Source organism: Aquarana catesbeiana, linkage group LG04 (assembly GCF_042186555.1).
Source record: "Aquarana catesbeiana isolate 2022-GZ linkage group LG04, ASM4218655v1, whole genome shotgun sequence".
In the NCBI taxonomy this organism is placed as follows: Eukaryota; Metazoa; Chordata; class Amphibia; order Anura; family Ranidae; genus Aquarana; species Aquarana catesbeiana.
Window position 1 is genome coordinate 4,082,447 of NC_133327.1, and position 13,148 is coordinate 4,095,594.

Here is a 13,148-nt window from a genome sequence, read left to right on the forward strand (position 1 = left end):
TGGGTTGTCACGGATTGATTGGGCTAGGGGTTCCATGACAAGGGCGAATATTAAGGGTGAGAGTGGACACCCTTGGTGTATCCCATTAGAGATGTAGAAGTGGTCTTAGAGTAGTCCGGAAGTCATTACCCTGACAATGGGAGGGGAGTAGAGGGAGAGTATTGCTTGCAGAATGGTCCCAAAGAAGCCAAATTTCCGTTAAACCGCTGTCAAATAGGACAAATAGGACAGTCCACCCTGTCAAACACCTTTTCTGCATCGAGAGAGATAAGCAGAAAAGGCGTTTGGTGGTGTTCCACCCACTGTAGTAGGTCAATAAATCTGCGGGTATCAGTCTGCCAGTCACAAAACCCACCTGGTCGATATGCACTAGTTGTGGGATAATATTTGAGAGCCGTGTAGCTAAGAGTTTGGCATATAGTTTAGTAGGGAGATGGGTCTGTAGCTGGCAGGGCCCGGTTTTGGGATAGTGGCAATAGTGGCTTGGAGAGATTCTGGTGGAATGGAGCCGGTGACAGCAGTGAAGTTGAAGGAGTGACATAGATGTGGAGTAAGGAGCTTACAGAAAGTTTTATAGTACTCGTTGCTGAACCCGTCAGGGCCTGGAGCTTAATGAAGTAGTAGGGCAGCAAAGGCTGTTTCTACTTCTGATGGGGAGAATGGAGTTGACAGGTGGTGTGATTGGTCCTGTGATAGTGAGGGAAGGTGTTCTTTCAGAAATGTATCTATGAATTTTTCAGGAATTTATCTGTCAGCAGAGGAGGGTGGTGGGGCGGAACTGGAGTTGGTTAGATTGTATAATTTAAAGTGTGTACCGATGTGGTCAGTAAGGTATGGGATTTTAGCTTGTGTTAGTTTGGGTTTAAGTTGCCTGGCTAGATATGCTCCAGGTTTGTTGTGTTGTGAGTAGGATTGTAGGCGGAGGCGTTTAAGGTGGTAGTCAAAGTTTGTGTGGTGGTGGGCAATGAGAGTTTTTCTAACTGTATGTAGTTCAGAGCTAAGCATGGGGGAGGGTTGAGGTTTGTTGGCTTTTTCGAGTATGCATATTTGCTCTAGAAGATTGTTTGTGGTGGTATTGTATTGTTTTTTCTCGTGGGCCCCCAACTTAATCAGGAGGCCTCTGATGTAGGCCTTGTGGGCATTCCACAGTGTGGTGGGATTGTTTATAGACCCGACATTGGTTGTAAAATACTGTTGCAGTTTGTATAGGATCTGTTTTTGATATTGTGGGCGTGCAATAATAGAGGTATTAAACCTCCAGATGGTGCTGTTTTTGGTTGTGAGTCCTGGATACAGTTTAATTGAAATTCGGTGCGTGGTCAGACCACGTAATAAGTCCAATTTTAGTTTCTTGGGCCAGTTGTAAAGTATGTTTGCCAGTCAAAAAGAGATCTATCTGAGAATATGAATTTTGTGTGTGTGAAAAAAAAATGTAATCCCTTTCTGTATCATGCAGGCATCTCCAGGGGTTATATAGGTCCTCCGGGTGGATCAGGGAGGAAAGAGAAGTAGATTGCTTACGGGCAGGGTTTGAGGTGTCTAGTGAGGGGTCCACAACTTGGTTAAAATCACCACATATGATCAAGGGGCCTTGTTTGAAAGGTTCCAATCTCTTCATTATAGTTTTGTAGAATCCGTGCTGATTGGTATTGGGGGAGTAGATGATAGTTATATTCATTGTATGGTTGTTGACAGCGGCATTTAGAATTGTGAATCTGCCCTCAGGCTCATCTTTGGTGTGAAATGGTTGGAAGGAAACCGAGGAGCATATGGCGATCATAATACCCGTTTTTTTTTCTTGGTGGAGTTGGCAAAGTAACAGTGTGGGTATTGTTTGTGAGTACAAGAGGGGGGTTTGCTGGAGATAAAATGAGTTTCCTGTATGCATAGTATGTCAGAAGTTTGGGCTAATGCTTCCTTCCATAATAAATTTTGTTTATAAGGGGAATTTAAGCCTTTTGCATTGATGAAAGTAAAGGTGATAGACATCTTGGCTAGTATTTAATAGGGGGGATATAAGGATTACACTTTCAGTTGTCTGGATGGGTACAGGCAGGGGAAATGCAGGTAAACTACCTTGGTTTTGACAAAGCACTTCTATAGTGTGAAACGCATCAACCCCTTCCTGCCCAGGCCAATTATCAGCGTTCTGTGCTGTCACATTTTGAATGATAATATTTATCATTTTTTTTGAGACAAATAAAGATTTCTTTTAGTGGTATTTTATCACTACTTGGGTCACCACTCGCGCTATAAATGAAAAAGACCAAAAAGTTCTTAGTTTCTGTTATAAAATTTTGCAAATAAGTAATTTTATCTTCATACATTTTGACCAAAATGTATACTGCTACATTTCTTTGGTCAAAATAACCCAAATCAGTGCCTATTATTTTGTCTGTGTGAAAATTATAGAGTCACGCGAGCACAGGGAGATGGGGGCACGTTGCATTTTTTTATGTTTTTATTGGTGAGACACTGGCTCACTGTGAAAGATGTTATTGTGCACTTCTACACTGTGACAGATGTTCATCGTCCACCGGCAGGCACCGACAGATGTTGACGATCCACTAGGTCCACCAACAGATGTTAATGTTGCAATGGAACACTACTGCAGATGTTTCTGTGCACTGGTACACTGTGGTAGATGCTGATGGGACACTAGTACACTGTGACAGATGTTTTGTCCACTAGTACAGATGTTGATGGGACACCAGGACAGATGGTGCTTGGAGCATTGGTGTGGGATGGCTGCAGTCTGTGTGATCTATGTAGCTGAACACTAAAATCATCAGCTACACAGAGATGTAGAGATCAGTGATATGCTGCAGCAACCCCCCCCCCCTCGAGCTCTGACTAAGCTCAGCGGGGAGAGCCGACATGTGTCTTTGTTTACACTGTGCGAAGGCTGTAACTGGACGCAGCCATCACGTGATCGGGAGTGCCAATCACAGCTCCCATGTCCCAATCTGTGATGAGCCATGTCCGAGGGACACAACCATCACAGGATCGTGCCGCCACATGACCAGTTTTGATGGGACATATGGGTACGACCAGCAGAACGGCAAAGCACCCACCCAACTGTTTATGTGCAGTGGCTGGGTGGGAAGCAGTTAATAAAGACCGCACACTTCTGCTCTCTATTCTTGTGCCAGATGACTGGTCTTGTCTCCGCCCCTTCTGTAGATTTCTGCAGGCAACAAGTATTGGGTGGAGCCAGCTGGGTCACTCCCACAGCCTTGCTCTCTTCACAGGGTATGTACAGCACAGTAATGTCACTGCTATTTTTATATGATAATATTTGTCTTTTCAAATGTGTTTTTTTGCATACAAAGTGGATATCTATCCTCGGTTGCTATAGAGTGCTATGCATGAAATAAAGTTTTTGTGCTTGCAGTTCAGCAAGTTCTGATCCATTGTTGGTAATTGGTTGGTAGTTTGTAATTGTGTGATGAGATCTCAGCATTACAAGTCAAAATTCCTCATTAATAAAGTAAACAGAAATTGTTATATCAGGATTGAAGAATTCTTTATTTAAAGACAATTCCTGTGTGTGTGGAGGGACATCTTGCTGATCATAACGAGGTGCTGGTGATCTCATCTCTCCACAAATGTCTTCAGTAGATTCTTATTCTGTTTCTGGAAAGACAATAGTGAGTATTACTAATAAGAGTGTGTGACTGTGGGGGAAGTTTACTGGATTTTCACTTTACATACAAGAAAACCAGTTGGCTTAAACTTTGATTGGTACGTTACTTATTTTTATGAATAGTTTTTCATCGAAATAAATTGGATCAGTATCGATCCTATACTCATACATTTGATTTCATGTGATGGACTATTGTATTGATACACAGAGATATTCATGGTTTTCTATACCACTATTGTCCATGCAGATCACACATGTGAATCTGGGACAGGATATTGATGTACATTTTGTGTATATCATACACATATTGATATATGTTATCATAGATTTAAGTATCACTTATACATTCATTCAATAGTAATTAATTTCCCATTCTTCTTTTGTTTACCAGTATTTTTTTCTTCCTTATTTTCTCACTACTATTATTAAGTATTTCCCCTATTTCTCCTTTTCTCTATAGGGTCCTTCCTTTACTACAAACATGACAAACGGGAGAACGACCGCATGACTTTATGATAACATACATCATTTTATTGTTGTTTTATATTAATTGTAAATGAAATATATTTTTGATACAGTAATTTTCATAATTTAAAAATTAAAAATAATAAAGTGCAGCGCTAAACCTACATGCAAGAATATAAAATAGTAGTATAAACCTATAAATAAGTGACATATAGTGACAAGCATAAAAAGTGTATATAAGCAGTGGCGTGCTATAAATGGACAAAGTAATGTCTATAAGAAATGTGACAAAAACAAAGGTCCATAAATGGTGAGGTAAGTGGAAGTCTTTTCCAAAAACAAGGGAGGTACCATATATCCTGGGGAGACTATGGACACTTGAATAGGAAGGCGGCCACAGATATCAAAACACACAAATCTTCAAAAGGAAAAGATGGGTACCCTTACCAGATCCGTAGACATACATTGCACTTTCTGCAAGGGAAGTATCCCTTGCAGTCTTGGAAAAAGGAGACCGACCAAGGGGGGTGATACTAGGATATCAGTCTGCTACTCCTTATAGCTTGGTGGCTGGTTAGGGGAGTTCACGCATTAGGTACCTCTAGCACCAGTTTTAGCGCTATTTGGCTTTGATATTTCCAATTACCCTTCATTTTCCCGGGGGTTCACTTTTTGTGCCCTTATCCCTTCTAGCTGGCATTGTGGCATTGCCCTGCATTCCTGTGGAAGGTCCGGGCATGTATTACTTTGCTTGGATTTAAGTGCTGGATGACATTCAATACTCCAATTCACGGCTATACGACCATGATGATTCCTGCCTAGGATACTTCAGGTGTCAGTTTTAGATACCGTGGACCCCGGACTATGGCTCTTTAGACCTGGGAGGGTGGGTTTTGGTCATTTTATAATAGGTGGCCAATCACTGAGCTGGTATATTATGACAGTCCAGCCCCCTCTGTTGTCATGAGGTGTGGAGCGCAAGCTCCCTTTCTGGGAGTTGTTCTATTACCACCTGCCGATTGGTTTCCTTTTTTTAGTGGCCGAGATGATGCCTGTTTCGGGGCTGGCTGCGCTCTTGGGTACGCACGAGTCTTGGAGCGCACACTCCGGATCTACATGCGGATGCGATACCAGCGGCTGATAGGTTGTTAGCTGCTATTCCCTCTACAGGGATATATCTACGAGGCTTGGAGCGCAAGCCGCACTGTCGGCTTGGGACACAGGTTGAACGGAGGCACTAATGCCTGTAGTTCCCTGTAAGTCATAGTGTTTTATTTGCCCTGTTATAATTTGGGTCTCCCTTACACTTGGGGCATTTTTGTATATTAAATATATATTAAACATAGATAGTTGTGTTCCCTTTGAACATCCATTTCCGGTCCCGCCATGACGGGAGCGGAGCCTGGTTAAATTGAAAGTTGGGTACAGTCTATATATAAGTGCAATGTGCGGAGGCTGTTTTATGCCCCTGTTGATGACTGTGGAGTCGAAACGCGTAGGGCCAGCTATCTCAGCTTCCCACATTGCTATTTTTATACTTTTTATCTGTTCGTGATCACCTGTATTTTGTATGGTTTTTTGGACATTAAAAACCCCATTTTGATCTACACTATGTGGAGTTCCCTCTTCTTTTCCTCCATGGGCCCACTAAGAATTATTCTCTTCTGATCAACTTGTTCTGGAACCGGAGATCAGGTGTACTGGAGGTCCAATGCCAGCCACGGCAACCACCCCTCATTGGTGACTGAGACCCGGAGGACATCATCCGGCTGGATATCCTGGATAACCACCCCCTTATGCCTTATAGACATACTGCTATACGGCAGATGCGTCCTACGGATCTGGTAAGGGTACCCATCTTTTCCTTTTGAAGATTTGTGCGTTTTGATATCTGTGGCCGCCTTCCTATTCGAGTGTCCATAGTCTCCCCAGGATATATGGTACCTCCCTCGTTTTTGGAGAAGACTTCCACTTACCTCACCATTTATGGACTTTTGTTTTTGTCACATTTCTTATAGACATTACTTTGTCCATTTATAGCACGCCACTGCTTATATACACTTTTTATGCTTGTCACTATATGTCACTTATTTACAGGTTTATACTACTATTTTATATTCTTGCATGTAGGTTTAGCGCTGCACTTTATTATTTTTCATTTTGGGAACTTGGTTTGTTGTGTGCTAGCAGCTGTAGTTTTTTAGTTTTTTTCAGTTTGTTTCATTGGATAGCGCAGCTTTTTTTATATAGTTTGTTCAATTTTCATAATTTGAATTTTTACAAACATGAATTTTTGATCATTGAAAATGTACAATGATGGTCGTTTTTTGCTGTTTTTGCTGTCTGTGGTATTTTGATTGCACAAAGCTCTGCAGATATACCGTATATTCTAACGCATTGTTTAGTGTATTATCATGTTTTTATGTTGTACATAATGTTTGCATTAGAACATTTTAGAATAACGATATTTTCTAGAGGACAACATGTCATTACAGACGATTAGTTTAATTGACTTGATCAAATTTATTACGTCACACATCTAGAGTTTGGTACTCTGCGTTTTCCTGTTTTTTCCTGTTGTCCTCTCTTGCACACCAGGTTTCCATTCTAGTTTGATTGTCTATGGGAGGAGCTGTGGGGAGTGTTTGCTCCCTCAATTGGTTCAACATCATTATATATATTTATAGTTAAACTATGGTCAGCAGCTATGACTAAGCATCCACCATGATGTGAAACGCGTTAGCCAGGTTTGAGTCGGACGGCATTTGTTTGGGATACCATGCCTGGAGCGGCATCACTCCTAAACCCAGGTCTACGTGCATAAATGTAGGCTTTTTAAAATCGGTAAATGCTCCCACTTCATAAAGGTTTAATTACAGGTGGGTGCATTTTTTGAAAACCTACATTTCTGCATGTAGAACTGGGTTTAATTACTTTTTATATTTTACACCATATCTTCCCTTCCTTACAATTTTGCCTCTAATTTGTCCCTATGCTAAATTAGAGGCTCATGTAGCTTTGTGTGTCATTTGCCATTATTCCCTTTTCAATACTAATTGTGGTTAACCTCTTTGTTTGGATTTTTAAGGCAATTTGAAGAAGAGACATTTTATATTATTTATTTAAAAAAAATGTCTTTATTTTCCATTCTGAATGAGTATGGTTGAGTATGGTTATTTATAAAAAAAAACTGTTGACAATATATACACAATATTCCAAAAATGGTTTCTAGCACATTGCATGATAATGTAAAATAGTTAAATTGTCCTGAAGTGGTATTCCCCAACTAATTGCTGTTGCACCATCGATGTGCATGTGCAGATGGTTTCAAGTAAATTGGGATAACCAACGCATTACGACATGTGTAGGCATAAGCAATTTCTTCTTCAGGGATTAATATCACTATTTCTTTTACATTCTTGGCAAAAGCACTTCCTCAGCTAAAACGGGAAACCCAAGCTGCTTTACACAGAGGGATGGCAGGAGACTAGACATTAATGAGGAGTATTTTTGTGGTTGGACTGCTTGTGCTTGGATGTACTAGACATACAGGTGGTTTGCTACCATAAAAAAAAAAAAAAAAAAAAAACTTTTTTGGTGTCACACCTTTTGGATATGATCCAGCGGCCCTTGTATATCATGAAAGGGCAAGCAACACAGATGATTTGGGGTTTTCAGTTTTAGCTGAGGGAGTGCTTTTACCAAGAATGTAAAAGAATAGGTGATATTAATCCCTGAAGAAGAAATTGCTTATGCCTATACATTTCAAAACGTGTTGGTTATCCCAATTTACTAGAAACCATCTGCACATGCACATCGATGGTGAAACACCAAGTAGTTGGGAAATACCACTTCAGGACAATATAACTATTTTACACTATCATGCAATGTGATGGAAACCATTTTGGAATATTATATATATATTGTCTACAGTTTTTTATAAATAACCATACTCAGTTTTATTCATTATGGAAAATAAAGATATTTTTTAAAATAAATAATATAAAATATCTCTTCTTCAAATCGCCTTAAAAATCCAGACAAAGAGGGAGGTTAACCATAATTAGTATGTGTCCCCATGCTCACTCCCCGGGGATTCCACAGTGCAATCTCTATATAGTATATGTGGGATTTTATACCCAAATGTAGTGAGTATAATTACACAGTACTGTAGATTGTTGTTAAGATTACTTTATTATTACTGAATGTTTTCAACATACAGTTGTGCTCATAAGTTTACATACCCTGGCAGAATTTATGATTTCTTGGCCATTTTTCAGAGAATATGAACGATAACACAAACCTTTTCTTTCACTCATGGTTAGTGTTTGTCATGTTGGAATGTCCAAGTACGTTCCATGCGCAGCTTCCTGGCTGATGAATGCAAATGTTCCTCCAGTATTTTTTTTATAACATACTGTATTCATCTTGCCATCAATTTTGACCAAATTTCCAGTAGGAATGGTGTACCTTTCATCATAGGCCTTGTTGGCTCCCCTCCAAATGTAGTGTTTATGGTTGTGGCCAAAAAAGCTCAATTTTGGTCTCATCGCTCCAAATGACTTTGTGCCAGAAGGTTTGAGGCTTGTCTCTGTGCTGTTTGGCGTATTGTAAGTGGGATACTTTGTGGTATTTGCATAGTAATGGTTTTCTTCTCGACCATGCAGACCATCTTTCTTCAAGTGCCTCCTTATTGTGCATCTTTAAACAGCCACAGCACATGTTTTCAGAGAGACCTGTATTTCACCCGAAGTTATTTGTGGATTTTTCTTTGCATTCCGAACAATTTTCCTGGCAGTTGTGACTGAAATTTCAGTTGGTCTACCTGACCGTGGTTTGGTTTCAACATAACCCCTCATTTTCCACTTCTTGATTAGAGTTTGAACACTGCTGATTGGTATTCTCAATTCCTTTGATATCTTTTTATATCCCTTTCCTGTTTTATACAGTTCAACTACCTTATCCTGCAGATTCTTTGACAATGATTTTGCTTTCCCCATGACTCAGAATCCAGAAACGTCAGTGCAGCACTGGATGAAAGATGCAAGGGTCTGTCAGGAGTCCAGAAACTCATTGACCTTTTATACACACACACTAATTACAAGCAAACAGATCACAGGTGAGGATGTGTAACATTAATAGCCATTTAAACCCCTTTATGTGAACTTGTGCGCATGTTATCAGGCCAAAATCACCAGGGTATGTCAACTTTTAACCAGGGTAATTAGATTTAGAAAGAGTAAACACAGTTTTTTGATAATAAATGGCATCAGCCAAACACTTACCATGAGTGAAAGAAAAGTTTTTGTGTTATCATTCATATTCTCTAAAAAATGCCCAAGAAATCATAAATTCTGCCAGGGTATGTAAACTTATGAGCACAACTGTGTATGGTTGTCATGTTTTGCAAATTTAGTGTACTCCCGACCTCCTCCTGAAGAAGCTGGCCAGACCTCACCAAACACGTTGCGTTTCCAGATCTCTTGGATATTGCGGTTCTTCATCTAATAAAGGCTGATGCCCCATGTCTACTCAATTTAACCATATAATAATGCTGTTAATTATAAGTACCAATAGGAAATTATAATTTTACATATCCCTTTAATAGCAGTGTTTTTTGCTTATAACCACTTCAGGGCAAGGACATTTTTTGCTATTCAGCACTGCGCTACTTTAACTGGTAATTGCGCGGTCATGCAACAATGTACACAAATAAAATTTATAAAAAAAAAAATTCCCACAAATAGAACTTTCTTTTAGTGGTATTTGATCACGACTGGGTTTTGACTTTTAATTTTACACTGTAATTGAAAAAAAGACTGAAATTTTTGAAAAAACAAAAAAACAATATTTTCTACTTTCTTTTATAAAACATATTCAATAAAATCAAATTTCTTCATAAATTTAGGCCAAAATGTTCTCTCCTACATGTTTTTGGTAAAAAAAAAAAAAAAAATCCCAATAAATGTATATTAATTGTTTTGTGTGAAAGTTTTATAGGGCGTACACACGGTCGGACTTTGTTCGGACATTCCGACAACAAAATCCTAGGATTTTTTCCGACGGATGTTGGCTCAAACTTGTTTTGTCTACACACGGTCGCACAAAGTTGTCGGAAAATCCGATCGTTCTAAACGCGGTGACGTAAAACACGTACGTCTGGACTATAAATGGGGCAGTGGCCAATAGCTTTCATCTCTTTATTTATTCTGAGCATGCATGGGACTTTGTCCGTCGGATTTGTGTACACACGATCGGAATTTCCGACAACGGATTTTGTTGTCGGAAAATTTTATCTCCTGCTCTCCAACTTTGTGTGTCGGAAAATCCGATGGAAAATGTCCGATGGAGCCCACACACGGTCGGAATTTCCGACAACACGCTCCGATCGGACATTTTCCATCGGAAAATCCGACCGTGTGTACGGGGCAATAGAGTCTACAAACTATGGGATATATAAGTGGAAATTAATCAATTCTGATATACTGACGGCCTATCAAAATTTCTTATCTCATGACCCCTTTACTGATGGCATTTCTTGAGGACCTTAACATGCCAGGACAGTACAAATTCCCCCCAAAATCTCCCTTTTTGGAAGGTAGACAGTCTGATGTATTTAGTAAGAGGCATAGGGTTTTTTTTATTTTTTTAAGTTGTCATTTTTTTTGTCTTTTGGAAAATAAAGAAATTAAATATTTTTTTCACATTTTTTTATATACTGTTACAAGTACAGTACAACATCATCATATGACTGGTGTGGCGGTAATCAGGGATACTGACTGGTGACAGTATGTAAAAAAAAAAAATTATATATATATACTGTATATATATATACATTACATATATTTCACTTTATTGTTTGTTTACTTTTTTTTTTACATACTTTCATCATGGGGGGGGGGCTGATCAGGTGATTATCACTGTGAAAGCAATGTTTTGAACTGTCATGGATGGCTTAATTTATAACAGCTGTGATCTGTGATAGGCTGTAGCTAATCACATGATACAGGGTGTTGTGTTTGGCCCAGGTACCATGTGCTAACTGTGGGCAAATCACAGCATCACAATATTAAGCACCACTGTTATGAAAGAAACCCATTCATAACAGTTGTGTTGACACTGAGATCATGTAATGGCATAATGTTCACGTGACATCCCACCCACTCAAAGCGACCAGTTACCATGATCTATGGGTCCCAGAAGTGCTGTGTTGTGCATCCCAGGGTATAAATATATAAGGGGGGATATGATCACCATGGATAAATACATAAGGGAGGATATGATTTTCTCTCATCCAAAGTGCCTGCCATCATCCTAGGTGACTTTAACATTCCAATCAATGTTAATAATGCTACCACTTCTAAACTACTCAACCTAAACCACCACTCACTCCAATGGCAACACTCTCGACCTTGTATTCTCCCATCGTTGCACTCCCTGCAATCTCTCTAATGCACCCTTTCCTCTCTCTGATCACAACCTTATCTGTTTCACACTCTCCTTGTCTCCTACCTCCCATGCTGCCAACCCACAAACCACTACCCGCAGGAACCTTCGCAACCTCAAACCTTCCCTTCTTCACTCTGCTACTGATGGCCTTTATGACAAAATCGCACCCCTGTCCTGCCCAGACCTAACCACTTCCATCTACAACACCACGTTGTCATCCTCCCTAGACGTACTTGCTCCTCTTTCTACACACAGAACCAGGCCCCATCTGCCACAACCCTAGCAAACAAATGACACCAGAAGTCTCAAGTGACACAGCCATGCTCTTGAGCGAGCATGGCGTAAATCTAAATCCCTGCAAGGTTTTACCCTCTACAAATCTGCCCTTCTCAAATACAACTCCTGCCTCCACACTGCTAAACAAACCTATTACAACACTCTCATCAAAACCCTCTCATCCAAACCTCGTCAACTCTTTTCTACCCTTAATTCCTTACTTCACCCCCCCCACTGCCCCCACCCACCAACTTGCTTACCGCTCAACATATTGCCAACCATTTCAATAGCAAAATCAACACAATTCGCAAGGAGATATCCAGCATTCAAATTCCTCCCCTACCCAACATATCAGGTCCAATACCACACTCAATACTCTCCTCCTTTTGCCCAATTACCACAGAAGAAGTTGATAAACTTATTTCCATGGCCCACCTCACTACCTGTCCCCTGGACCCTGTCCCCTCTCAATTACTGCGACCACCTTCCCACTCTATCCTCAACTCCCTAACTCACATCTTCAACCTCTCCCTCTCCTCCGGCACCTTTCCTTCCCCGCTCAAACATGCACTGGTTACCCCCATACTCAAAAAACCCTCACTAGACCCCACCTGTTTGAATTACTTAAGACCTATCTCCCTGCTCCCGTTTGCCTCCAAGCTCATCGAATGCCTTGTTCATGACCAAATGAGTCGCTACCTCACGGACAGCAACCTTCTCGACCCCCTACAGTCTGGCTTCAGCCCACAACATTCTACTAAAACTGCCCTACTAAAACTCACCAATGACCTAATAACTGCCAAAACCAATAGCCACTACTCCATACTCATACTTTTAGACCTCTCTGCTGCCTTTGACACAGTGGACCACCTGCTCCTCCTCAGCAAATTACACTCCCTTGGCCTCCGTGATTCTGCATTATTCTGGTTTTCCTCCTACCTATCTCAGCGCACTTTCAGTGTCACTTACAACTCCATCTCCTCCGCTCCCCTTCCTCTTTCTGTTGGGGTACCCCAAGGCTCCGTCCTTGGGCCAGTTGATAACCTCCCATGGCTTCCAATACCACCTCAATGCCGATGACACCCAGATCTATCTCTCCACTCCTCAACTCACCCCCTCTATCTCCTCACGGACCTGAAGGGCCTGGTATGGAATTTAGGGGGACCCCTTACGTCATTTTTTTTACAATTTTGGTTCGGGGTTCCCCTGTGGGGAATTCCCATGCCGTTTTTATCAATGAACTTTTATGTGCATTGTCGGACCGGCAATTCATTATAGCCGCGAGTAGTTTAAAATGACTTTTTTTCCTTTG

General features: G+C 40.6%; 1 long non-coding RNA gene across 1 annotated transcript in view; it reads right to left on the minus strand.

Annotated features, from left to right (window-relative positions):
- Positions 1–3,501: 3,501 nt before the first annotated feature.
- Positions 3,502–13,148, minus strand: part of LOC141139015 (uncharacterized) — a 34,355-nt gene continuing 24,708 nt past the window's right edge. Inside the window, exon 4 of the long non-coding RNA XR_012243703.1 lies at positions 3,502–3,636. This is a non-coding gene — a long non-coding RNA (uncharacterized lncRNA). The remainder of the gene's footprint in view (positions 3,637–13,148) is intronic.